This window comes from Zalophus californianus, chromosome 4 (assembly GCF_009762305.2).
Source record: "Zalophus californianus isolate mZalCal1 chromosome 4, mZalCal1.pri.v2, whole genome shotgun sequence".
Classification (NCBI taxonomy): Eukaryota; Metazoa; Chordata; class Mammalia; order Carnivora; family Otariidae; genus Zalophus; species Zalophus californianus.
Window position 1 is genome coordinate 128628931 of NC_045598.1, and position 12206 is coordinate 128641136.

The 12206-nt window shown below is 35.7% G+C and overlaps 1 pseudogene; it reads left to right on the plus strand.

The window, feature by feature from the left end:
- Positions 1-9458: 9458 nt before the first annotated feature.
- LOC113917322 lies at positions 9459-9559 on the plus strand (annotated as a pseudogene).
- Positions 9560-12206: the final 2647 nt, after the last annotated feature.

Below are 12206 nucleotides of genomic sequence, written 5' to 3' on the forward strand. Positions count from 1 at the left end.
ATTTGCGACTCTGTGTTCTCTTTTTAATCACAAAGCTTAAGAAGAGACAGCTACAGCAGGAAGGAAAAAACATCTGAAACTTTTACAAAGCAAATAGGCATTTTTCCTGCAAAATAAACCATAACTATCCAAAACACAACAATACAACTGGTCATTATAAATGAAAATCTGATTTCTTGGTGAACTTTTGAGAATGTGGTCTGCTAATTCTATGGGTATCATCTGGGCCAATGGTTTCTAGTCTTGTGCTCTACTAGGCACTTCTAGATGGCCAACTTTTGAAAAACATTGTAATGAAATTTGGTTTGTTTGTGCATACAGTTCCATGGAACAGGAGACGGTTTTAAAACTGCATTCCTTACTACATTCGGGAGGACAAAAGAAGAAAAGGAAGAGAAAGTGGGGCAGGGGTGCAGAAAAGAGAAAAAAAAGACCAAAGAGAAAAGCTTATAATGGGTGACGAACACATGACCCTTTTTTCTGCTTGTCTTCATGTACAGTTAATACTGGTTTGCTTTGGGATGAATAGATTTGATGTCCTACTTCTGCAGTACACTCTCTGGAGTGACTAGCGAGTGACTGCTGTGATCGAGCAAGGACCTAAGTAAAACAGATCCCGTTCCTTTACAAAATGGTAGTACGAGCAAAACAAAATCAGTCCTAAGAAAATGAGGACTCAAGTTTTCCTAGAAGAGGATCCCAGGGAATGAAACTCAGCCCAAAAGAAGTTTATCTGCTGTTCACAGCCATAAGTTTTGTTGGCAGTTCTTCACTCCTGGCATCATTCGAAGTTTCGTCAGTGGTGAGACAACTCATTGTTATCCTTTCAACACCTTCTCTGAGTGCAACGTATGGTACTTTTCTGCTGCCTTCTAGCAGCTGCTGTCATGCTCCACAGGAAGTCTTCCAAGTTCTTCAGAGCTGCCCCAGGGAAATAAACCTACAAATGGAAAAACACTGTCACCCCCCTAGGTGCTCCTTAAGCTCTTTAATATCAGAGACCTGATGTTCAATCCAACAGTATTCTGAAGTATCCTAAGGATAGAGAGTATCCACCATCACTCATTGCAGGGCAGGTTGGGAATGAGAGGTGAGTATTTTTAAGAAAACATGTGAAAAAGCATCTTGATTTAGATGATGTTATTTCTTAAGGAAGCATAAAATATTTCAGCCCAAACAATTTCCAAAATTTCCAGCTCAGGGACAAAATTTGACCCAACAATATGATACATGTTTATGACTCCAGTTTCATGTTTTTTCAAGTCAACATTAGAGAAGAGATCAGATGGTATGAGAAAGAAGGGAATTGAATGACCAAGAAAGATAAAGCGGACTGGCAAGAAAGAAATCAAGGGAGGATACAGAAAGAGAGGGAAGTGGAGAACGAAGGGAAAATGATCAGTTCAGTGAGCTTTGAGGTTAAACGTCACTTATTTATTTGGGTTACCTAGAGTTATCTGATCTTTGGAAATGCTAATTAGCTTATTAGTCATTGCTCACAACTTTTACTTCTTAAACTTAAACCTACGGTTCTCAGTTCTGAGTACAGAGTGTAACCACATGGAAGCTCAAAAAATACGATGTCTGGATCCTTCTTCTTCTTCTTCTTCTTCTTTTTATTATTATTTTATCTGGGTACAGCCTGCAATTGTGCTTTTTAAAAGTTCCTTAGATATATGTAATGTGTGGCCAAGGTTGAAGTCACTTCCATGAAGCTCCCCATAACTGACCAAACCAGAGCACCCTCCTCCTAAACAAGGAGTGAACAGCAGTCCCAGAACTGTGGAATCTACCCATATTTTAGACCAGCGGCTCTCAAAACAAGGAATGCATCAATAGCTCTATGGAACTTTTTATGAGTATCAATTTCTGAGCCCAAAATTAGTGATTCTGATTCAGTAGGTTTTGAGGTTTTCCCTGAGCATCTGTGTTTTGAAAAATCTTCATGGATAGCTCTGAAGTAAAACAAGTATATAAAATCACTGACTTAGATGTTTAAACTTCAATTCACTCAGACATTGAGAGTCAGGAAAGTATCCAAAAAACAGATGACCTTTAGCAAGCATAGAAGTTGCTCATGCTGCCCTAAAAAAGTAACACAACTTAAACAAGAGAGACTGTATTGTCTCACAGTTCTGGAGGCTAGAAGTCCAAGATCAAGATGTCAGCCTGATTGGTTTCTCTCGAGGGTGGTGAGGGACAATCAATTCAATGCTTCTCCCCTGGTTCTGGTGGTTTGCTGCCAATTTTTGGCATTCCTTGGCCTATAGATCTCTGCCTTCATGTTCTCTTGGCATTCTCCCTGTGTTCATGTCTGTGTCCAAATTTTCTCTTTCTGTAAGGATACCAATTATATTGGATTAGGGTCCATCTCAGTGGTCTTATTTTATTTAATCACCTCCATAAAGACCCTGTCCCCACATAAGGTCACATTCTGTGATACTGGTGGTTAGGACTTCAACATGGATTTTGGGAGGGCACAATTCAACCGGTAACATCAGACGTCTCCGTTTTTTTCTCCAAAAGTACTTTGGAGTTGGTAATATCTGCATTGTCAATTCTCAAGGAATTAGAATTCAGTAAAATATAAGTAATGTTAATTGCCCTGAACCTAACCTAGCTCTTATTTGTAATCTTAAAAACTTTAGAAATTGGATTCTGTGGTTCATCTATCGATTATTCTAATCAGACAAAACTGTAGTGAAGACATTTTACAACTGCCTCTCTGTTTGCAAAACATCAACGAGGACTTTATAACATGCTAGATTTTAAGAATGCATTGGCTTAGAGACATTTTTAAACTAAAATGGCGGTAAGAAGGGGCCCCTGGGTGGCTCAGTCATTAAGCGTCCGCCTTGGGCTCAGGTCATGATCCCAGGGTCTTGGGATCGAGCCCCGCATCGGGCTCCCTGCTCGGCGGGAAGCCTGCTTCTCTCTCTCCCGCTCCCCCTGCTTGTGTTCCTTCTCTTGCTGTGTCGCTCTCTGTCAAATAAATAAATAAAATCTTTTAAAAAAATAAAAAATAATAAATAGATAGATAAATAAATAAAATGGTCATGAGAAAACAGTGGTGTCTTATGCTAAAACTATGATGCTTTTCCCTAATAAAAATGTTTCTACTGCCCATGAGTTATTTTCCCGGCTTGAGATAAATTTTGTAGGGAAAGCTGTAACCCTGCGGGTAAGTCTTTGTGATTCTTCATTTATCAAGCTCATTTTGGCTCATATTCTTTTTTTCCCTCCCCCCCCCCACTTTTTTTCTGACCGCTGAGGATATATACGGTCATCTGACCATATATATGGATATATACGGTCATCTGACCATATATATGGATATATATGGTCATCTGAGATAGCGAGATTTGACCTAAGGTCAGCAAACCACCTAGCTAATTAAATTGATCCTTTAAAATAAAATATAGAACATTCTCTTTTCCACCCTACAATTTCTAACTAGAATTTTTATTTTTTGTGAAGAAACAAAACAAAACAAAACCTGAGAACTTTTTCAAATGGTCTATTTAGCATAAAATCTGAGTAAGGTTTTTTTAAAAACTGTTTCAACATACTAATGTTTCATGATTTTTCAAAGGAAAAATTGGAAAATAACATCACCTCAGCACAGAGGAGGATCTAGTTCTTGCATGTTCAAATGTGGACAAATCAGTTAAATTTCAGAATTCAACTCATGAAGAAACACTGAAAGCATTTCTATTTTATTTTGGATCTGGGAGAGAAGAGCTAGGGAGAAATAATGGACAAAATTAAGATAAGAATTAGTTTCATCAAGAACTGTCATCATCTGCTCACGTGAAAAAGGATGTCAAAGTGAGAGACCTTAAAAAAGAAGAAATAAACAGACTGGAGCCAAAACACTAAGCTGAGGATTTGGGTTTGTTCTGGGTTTTCACAATTTCTTTTTGGGGACTTTGCTTGAAGATGGAGATCTGTCTTAAGCTTTCTGCCTCTCTGAAGTGATTCCATATTTTATGATGGGGAACAAGGAGTGTGTGTGCGTGTGTGTGCATGCCTGTGTGTGTGTGTGCATGTGTATGTGTGTGTGATTTTTGGATTGTGTGAATGTTGCCTTTTCTCTGATATACAAAAGCAGCATAGTTTATATGCACATACTTTCTACCTAGAGAGAAATGAACCCAGAATGGAGGGGACGTTTTGGCTGAGAGCCTCAGTTGGGATGTGGAAAGCAAACAGAATAAGGTGAGTTGAAGGTTAAGCTGTGTTGTATTGATGTAGTAATGTTGTCTTTAGAACAAATTAGCTCACTGGGACTTGGTGACACAGTGGAGTATTAAACCCTTCTTTACGAAAAGAACATGTGCAGATTGTTTCTAGCTTGAAAAAGGCCAGTGAAAAATGACACAACGATCAAGCTTGAAAAATGTTTACTTTGCAGAAAATCATTTAAAAATGGAATCTCAATTTTGTTGGCAGCTCGGTTTTTTAAAAGGGCTATTTATTCTAGACTCCTGCAGCATATGGTTTATTGCAATTTATATGGTGTATTGGAACTCATGAGCTCGAGCACCTTAGGGAATGTTTGTTTTTATTTTTTTAAAGGTGGTTGGACTGAAATTCAGTATGAATCATATAAGAGAGATTTAGAAGCACGTGAAGATAAATGTTTCCCATGTGACACCGAACAGCACATCTGGAGGGTGATCCTATATAAACACTTGAAAAGACCATAGTTTTAACAGATACCAATAAGGAATAGGATTGTGTCTTTCCTTAATTTGAGAAGGAAATACAGTTTTTTATACTAACAAGAATACTATCATCTCATGCAAATTTCTGGAAGCTCCATTAGTGTGGAACTAGTCCTATTGCTCATTCTTTCATATTGATTCACTGCTTCATTTGCTCGTTATGCAGTATCTGCCTATTATAGCTGCTATTCTGCTCGGCTCAACAGATTTAAAACTTAGTAAAACACATTTCTCTCTCTAAAATAATTCTTAGGTTAGTCATCAATATGTTTTTTAAAACATGTGACTTCCATGCATGCCAACTGATGCCCCCCACCATAATTATATGTATTAAGAACCTACTATAATTATTCCTAACCTCTATCCAGTCTTGTGAAGAATTTCTCTTTTTTCTTTCACAGTATTTTTCAAATTTTATATTTACTACACCTCCCTCAACGCCATTGCTAGGAACATACTAGTATTACTTGGTAATCCTTAAAATGTGCTTTTTACTTTGTTAAAAATAGAAAATATTTGTCAAGTAAAATACAGGTTTCATTTCAGGTATGAATCAAAGAATCTTCCAGTTGTGTTCCTTCTTAATCTTTTTTTCTTTTCAAGATGACTTAAAAAAAAAAAAAAAACAGTCTTAGTTCACAAAAAAATTGAAAGGAATATACAGAGACTTCACACATGCATATTGTTACATCCATAGTCTCCCCCATTATCAGTACCATTTGCCAGGATGGTGCAGTTGTTACCATAGATGAACCAATATTGACACAGCATAATTAACAAAAGTCCATAGTTTACTGTACATTTCACTCTTGGTATCATACACTTTAGTGTTTGGACAAATGTATCATGACCTTCTTTCACAGACAGTATTTTCACTGCCCCCCAAATCCTCTGTGCTCTGCCTACTTATCACTCCCCTCAGTCTCACCCCTGGCAACCACCAATCTTTTTATTGTATCCATAGTTTTAGCTTTTCCAGAATGTCATATAGTTGGAATCATACAGTATGTACCCTTTTCAGATTGGCTTTTTCAGATAATAATGTACACTTATATTGTTAGTCATTGAACACTAGTAAATAATGTTTCTTTTTTTTAAGATTTCATTTATTTATTTGAGAGAGAGAGAGCAGAAGCGGGAGGGGAGGAGCAGAGGAAGAAGGGGAAGCAGACTCTCCAGTGAGCAGGGAGCCCGACGCAAGACTTGATCCTAAGATCCTGGATTATGACCTGGGCTGAAGGCAGATGCTTAACCGACTGAACCACCCAGGTGCCCAAATAATCTGTTTCTAGACACCTCCCTGACTCATTATATCAGTGACCAGACAATATCTAGCACCTAGTAGTGGGTATTAAATAACATTTTTTTTGAATGAATAGATGGGTGAGTGAATAAATTACTATAAAACACGTATGTTTTGCAATTGGAAGTTATTCAATATTTATTACTGATACACTGAAAATTTATAAAAATAAAAACTCTTTTAAAATGCTTGACAGAATAAATTTATTGATCTAGAACTTACAGACAAATATTTAGAAAAAAACTGAATCGCCTGACTTTCTATGGCCTCTTTTCAATATCCTTACTTTTTTAAAAAAATAACAAGAGGGGAAGAAAAGAAAAAAACAGCCTTTTAACAGCTCCCAAGAATAGCATTAACATAATTAGCATAGTATATGTCTTTAAACAAATAAAATTCAAATGAAAGCCTGTTATAGGTTCTTTTCTAATTGTGTTTATGCTTGAGAATACTGCAGAGTGAAGCCTTTTACTGTAACTTATTGTTTTTCATATTTTTAAAAAAATTAAAATTAATAGGGGCACCTGGGTGGCGCAGTTAAGTGTCCCACTCTGGTTTCGGCTCAGGTCGCGATCTCAGGGTCACGAGATCAAGCTTCGTGTGGGACTCCATCCTCGGGGGGGGAGTCTGCTTGAAACTCTCTCTCCCTCTCCTTCTACCCCTCCCTCTGATCTCTCTCTCCCTCAAATAAATAAATCTTTAAAAAAATTAAAATTAATAAAGTTGGACCTATTATTCTTGTCATTTGATAAATAAGCTTGTTAAAGGGGAGTTTCTTTTCTAACAAGCAGTATCATTCCTGATAGTACCTCATTTTCGTAAGAGACTTCACAAGAAAGAATTCAAATTTTACAACTCCGTTAGTGAGGAGAAACTAGGTTGATTCCTAAAGTATATTTTGCTGATTTCATTACCTACTTCCCAATAAAAGCGCTTTCAAAATAGTATCTCACTTGATACATTTCTAATTTTTTTTTATATTTATTGACATGGTATTTAATGTTTTCCCCAAGTTTGGCCATTAAGGAAATGAACTACTTTTTCATTATAATTACACATTAGAAACTAATTTACTGTGACTTTTAGGTCTAAAGACTGATTTGAGTTGATTCATTTCAGAGAAGCATTTCTCTAACTAGTTGGGTAATATATATTGTTCTAATAAATTATAATCATATTTTTGTTTGTCTTCAGTGGTGTTTATTTTAATAACTATTGCATGTACTGTTTCTTATAGTATATGTCCCATTTCTTCATTAATAAAAAGGAGAGGATGACAGTTATCTTTTCATGATGTTAGAGAAGTAACCGTCCATTCGTGCTTGGTACATTGTCTGGCACAGAGTAAATAATGCTATTTATTATAATAAATAAAAATTGTCCAATGTACTTCAGATTTACAGATGCTGTCACTAAGATACAGCAGAAAGAAAAGAACTTTCTTTTCTTTTACAGAAAAGAAAGTAAAGGGAATTTTTGGATATAGTATTTTCACTACGTGAGCCCCTGTGCTGGTGCATTAAATATTATCTTTTTTTTACTCTTAACCTCAACCCTTTGAGGTAACTGTATGACCCAAGATAGAATGGATGTAGCATCCAGCCCAACCAATATCCCAGTGGTTTATTATGATGAATGTTTCTTTCTCATTCATCTCACAGGTCACCGCGGATCCCCCAGGAAACACTACTCTGCTCAGACATCCTAAGAACCGGGCAATTTTTGTAGAGCGGTTCTATCCTCTTCTAAGGCTGCAGAGTCCTCAAATTGGGTTTCTGTTTCCAGGGAGAGAATAGGGAAGAGAAGGCCAGATTAAAGAAAAGATCAACCTTAGGGTCAAGGTTAAAACAGTAATTGTATGATGTTATAACCTTGCTCTTTCTTAAATTATACTATTTATTTCTCTCTGTGTCCCTACCATTTCACATTAAGCATTTGTTTACTGAATTATTCATTCAACAAATTACCCCCATGGGTTCACACAATATGTTAGCTGAATGAATTAAATATTTCATTTACTAACATAAGTAGTCACTGCTTACCTATAGATATTATCCAGAAAAATAAGAATCTAAGACAGAATCTCTGTCTATTGACAACTTCCTCCATATTAGTTTTGCTCTACGGTTCTATAAATTTAGTGTCATAATATAATTTAATTGTGCTAGGATTTATTTGTTATTTGAAATTAGGATTACTTTATTTCCAACGAAAGTGAAAATACAAAAAATATTGGGTTATTCTCTATTTTGTGCTTTTCTAACTAAACAAAAAAGAGAACTAGAAGACTAACTAGTCTTCATTTAGACTTAAACCTTAAAAACAAATTATTTCTGATCAAATGTCTCTTCTGCCACCTAGGAAAGATTTAAATGGCAAGATTTCTGATTCTTAGTGGTAATTATGAAATCCAAAAAACTTCTTCCTTATAAAGAGTGGAACTGATAGAGTAGGGTATTAGATACAAAGCACAGAAGAGAACTGAACTGAAAGTGAAAAATTGAGATTATAAATTTATGAATTATTTATAAAACCAAGAAATCAGGCTCTGTTAGCCTATAAGTATGTTTAGAATAAGAATAACCAAAGGGGAGCCTGGGTGGCTCAGTCAGTTAAGCGTCTGCCTTCGGCTCAGGTCATGATCCCAGGGTCCTGGGACCGAGCCCCACATCGGGCTCTCTGCTCAGCAAGGAGTCTGCTTCTACCTCTCACTCTCCCTCTGTGCTCTCTCTCTCAAATAAATAAATAAAATCTTCTAAAAAAAAAAAAGAATAACCAGAACCCTAGAGAACATCAATGTTTATTGTGCCGATAAATGTCTTCTGAATTAACCCTATTTTAAATGAATGCCAACATTTTAAGAATATTTGGAGCCCCTGGTTCTCCTATCTATTGGGCTTAATGCCCTAAAATTTCTATTAAAAAAAAAACTTGCCTGGACTCTTATTCTGCTGTATTTTTCAATTATCAAAGCAAAGTTGTGAGATGTCCAAAATTTCTTTCTTGTTGACTCATTGAGAATGAGCTTGTTTTTCACTGCAGGTAGTTTGATTTTTCATTACTAATAGCCTGCTTTTAAAACTGTTGGTATTTTGTTGGTTTTGAATTGTTCTAAGTGATCTGTGAAACAAAAGCAAAACTTGGACAGATGCATACCCTCATAGGACAAAACTGGATATAAGAAAGAATGGCTTTCCAATAGATACTTCGGGCCAGTTCTGCTTTTGAGAATGCATTCTCATACAGAATGTGTGTCACTGAAACCAGTTAACAAAGGAGGGACTTATACAAAGTAGTAGGCAAGAAAGTTTAATTATTAACCTTAACCTGAGAATTATAAAATCACTGAAGGAAAGCCGAGAACAATAAACAAAATAGCAAGTTTTGTACTTCATTTCTTTAGTTTTTAGTTACAGTTGGTCATGCTGGCTCTGGCAGAACATAAACTAAAATTGGAACAGTACAGAGAAGGTTCACATGGCCCCTGCGTGAGGATGACACGTAAATTCATGAAACATTCCATATTTAGTTAGTCATATACTTTTCAAATTATGTATGTAATATATGTAGACATTACACATTTAATTATTTCTTTTATTTATATATTGTTTTGCAAAATGCATAGCACATTCAGAAAGGACTTGGCAGAGTATTTGTCACAGAGGAAGAACAGATCAATCTTAGTTGTTTTTCGTTAAGCTCTTGGCATTCATTGTCTCATTTTGTACTCACCACCCTATGAGTACATGCTACTAGGTGCTGTTATTTTAAGGGAGGAAATGAAAGATTAAAAACCTAAATAATTTTTTTATTGAAGTATAATTGAAATAAAATTCTCTATTAGTTACAGGTGTACATCATATTTATTCGGCATTTTTACACATTACAAAATTATCCCCACGATAAGTCTAGTTACCATCTGTCACCATATAAAATTATTATAATATTGTTGACTATATTCCCTATGCTGTACGTTACAGCCCCATGACTCATTTATTTTATAACCTGAAGTTTGTTCTTTGGTCACGCACTCCTACAGACCTGAGAATTCCTTTAATGTCTTATGATGCCAGGTGTCTCTTCATTAGCTTCTCTCAATCACTATTGTCTTTATTTGACTCTTTTTCCTTCTGTGTGGGCACGGTCCAGTTTGAAGCAAACTTTATTCCTGGGTAAAAATATACATAACCTAAAGAATAGGTAGGCGTGACTGTTTATGGACCATATATGTGTCTGTTTCAGACATGATTATGTCTCAGTAGGAAATTAGAAATGTGCGAGTAATAGGTGAAATAATTAAAGTATAGGGTTTTTATTAACATCCAATAAGTAGAAGGCTCAAAATGTAAATAGAGGTTGGTTGGATTCTAATCAACTCTTCTTGAGAAATAGTATGTACCAAGTTTTAATGATCATTCAGATTAAAGTTAGACATTCCCATAATCTTATTTCAGCTAATGATATATGAAATCACTTCCTGTTATAGCAGCCATTTCCATAAATGCCAATATTTATGTTTCCAGTATTTAAAAAAAAATCACAACCTTCTTAGTCTCAGTGTGCTCAAATTTAGTCCCAGATTGCCAACTGAAACCCTGAAATAATACCTGGCCACCTACCTTTATTCGTAGACCAATAAAATCTAGAGCCTTAAAAATGCCATCACCTTGTTTGACTGCACTGAACTGTGAAACCTGGAAGGATGTAGAAACCAGAACAGGCTGCTAAAATGAAGTCATCTTGCTAAAGGGACAATTTGTAATGGGGCATTGTGCTGACAGGTCTGCAAGCCTATAGTCTAAAGTCAGTGTGTACATTTGAGTTTAAAATAGACCTTGTATGTGACAAAAACAGCATTATTCTCAACAGTTGAAGGAACTTGATGGATACTGCTTCTCCAAACTCTGGAAAATTAAAATTGAGGCCCTATGGGAAGGTCTATTCATGTATAATGCTCTGGTTTCTTAAAGAAATGATGATGTATATAGAAAGAATGGTCTACACATGCTCACTGAACATGAAGAATTATCTCTGTCTTTATTTTCCAAATTAAAAAAAGACTATATATCTATATATATAGTCTGACATCATTTTTTTGTGTCCTACTCATTAAAAGGTTTATCTCAGTTTAAACTCTAAACTATAGTTCATAATGCATTGCTTAGAGTGAAAAAAATTAAAATGATATTAAATAGCATTGTTCCAAAAGTCTGGGTGGCATTGTTTATCTAGAAGCTGATACTTCGTTGACAGAAGTAGCATAGTATATGGAGTAGTTTCAGGAGACATAAAAGTTTCTTCTTTTTGCAATGCATACTTTGTGCTCTCATGTGTAATCTATATGATCAACATAAGCAGATTTTCACTTTGACTTTTTTAATTGTCAAACAGAAATATGTATGTGTAAAAAAAATCTTTCATTTTCAAATATTTGTCTATTGTAGATTTCCAGATGCCTCCAAATTAGACATGCTCTATGTTACTTTATAGATCAGACAATTCTCTCCTAGTAAAATCAGACTTTATTTTCTTCAGTGGAAAGGATTTGTCCTAACACTCTTTAGCAACCTTCTTGGGTGGATGAAAATCAGAGAATGAGAACTGTAGTCCTAGCTTTGCCAAATTTGTTCATCCCTCTAGATCAGTTTCCTCATCTGAAAGATGAGGGCTTGAAGTCCACAGCAATAGTGAATATTCACTGAGAACTTGCTTTGGGTCAGGCACAGGAGCTCTACAAGGTCACTCCTAATATTAACTTCAATATGTGAATAAGGAAAATTGATACACAGAAAGAGGACATAACTCTCATAAATAATAAGAGAGGAAGCCTGAACTTGCACCAAGCCACTGGCTCCACAGCCCATGCAAAACTACAACTCATTCTGCCTTCCCCAGGTGTTTTCTAGCTGTGAACAAAATGGATGATTCTATATCTTGCCTTGTCATAGTTTGCTGTTTAAGTCTTCGTGCTTGAGTAAGGATTACGTTTTCCCACTTTTTTTTTATAGCAAACAGTCTATTAAAGAGTGAGCATGCAAGTAGGACCATATTAAGCACTGTGATGTCAAATTAAAGACAGCTTCTTTTTCTTTTCTTTAGTCCTTTTGAAAATGAAGCACTGACCTACTTCCTATACTCACAACTAAGCAAAGAGAAAGAACCTAATAGTCATAAAA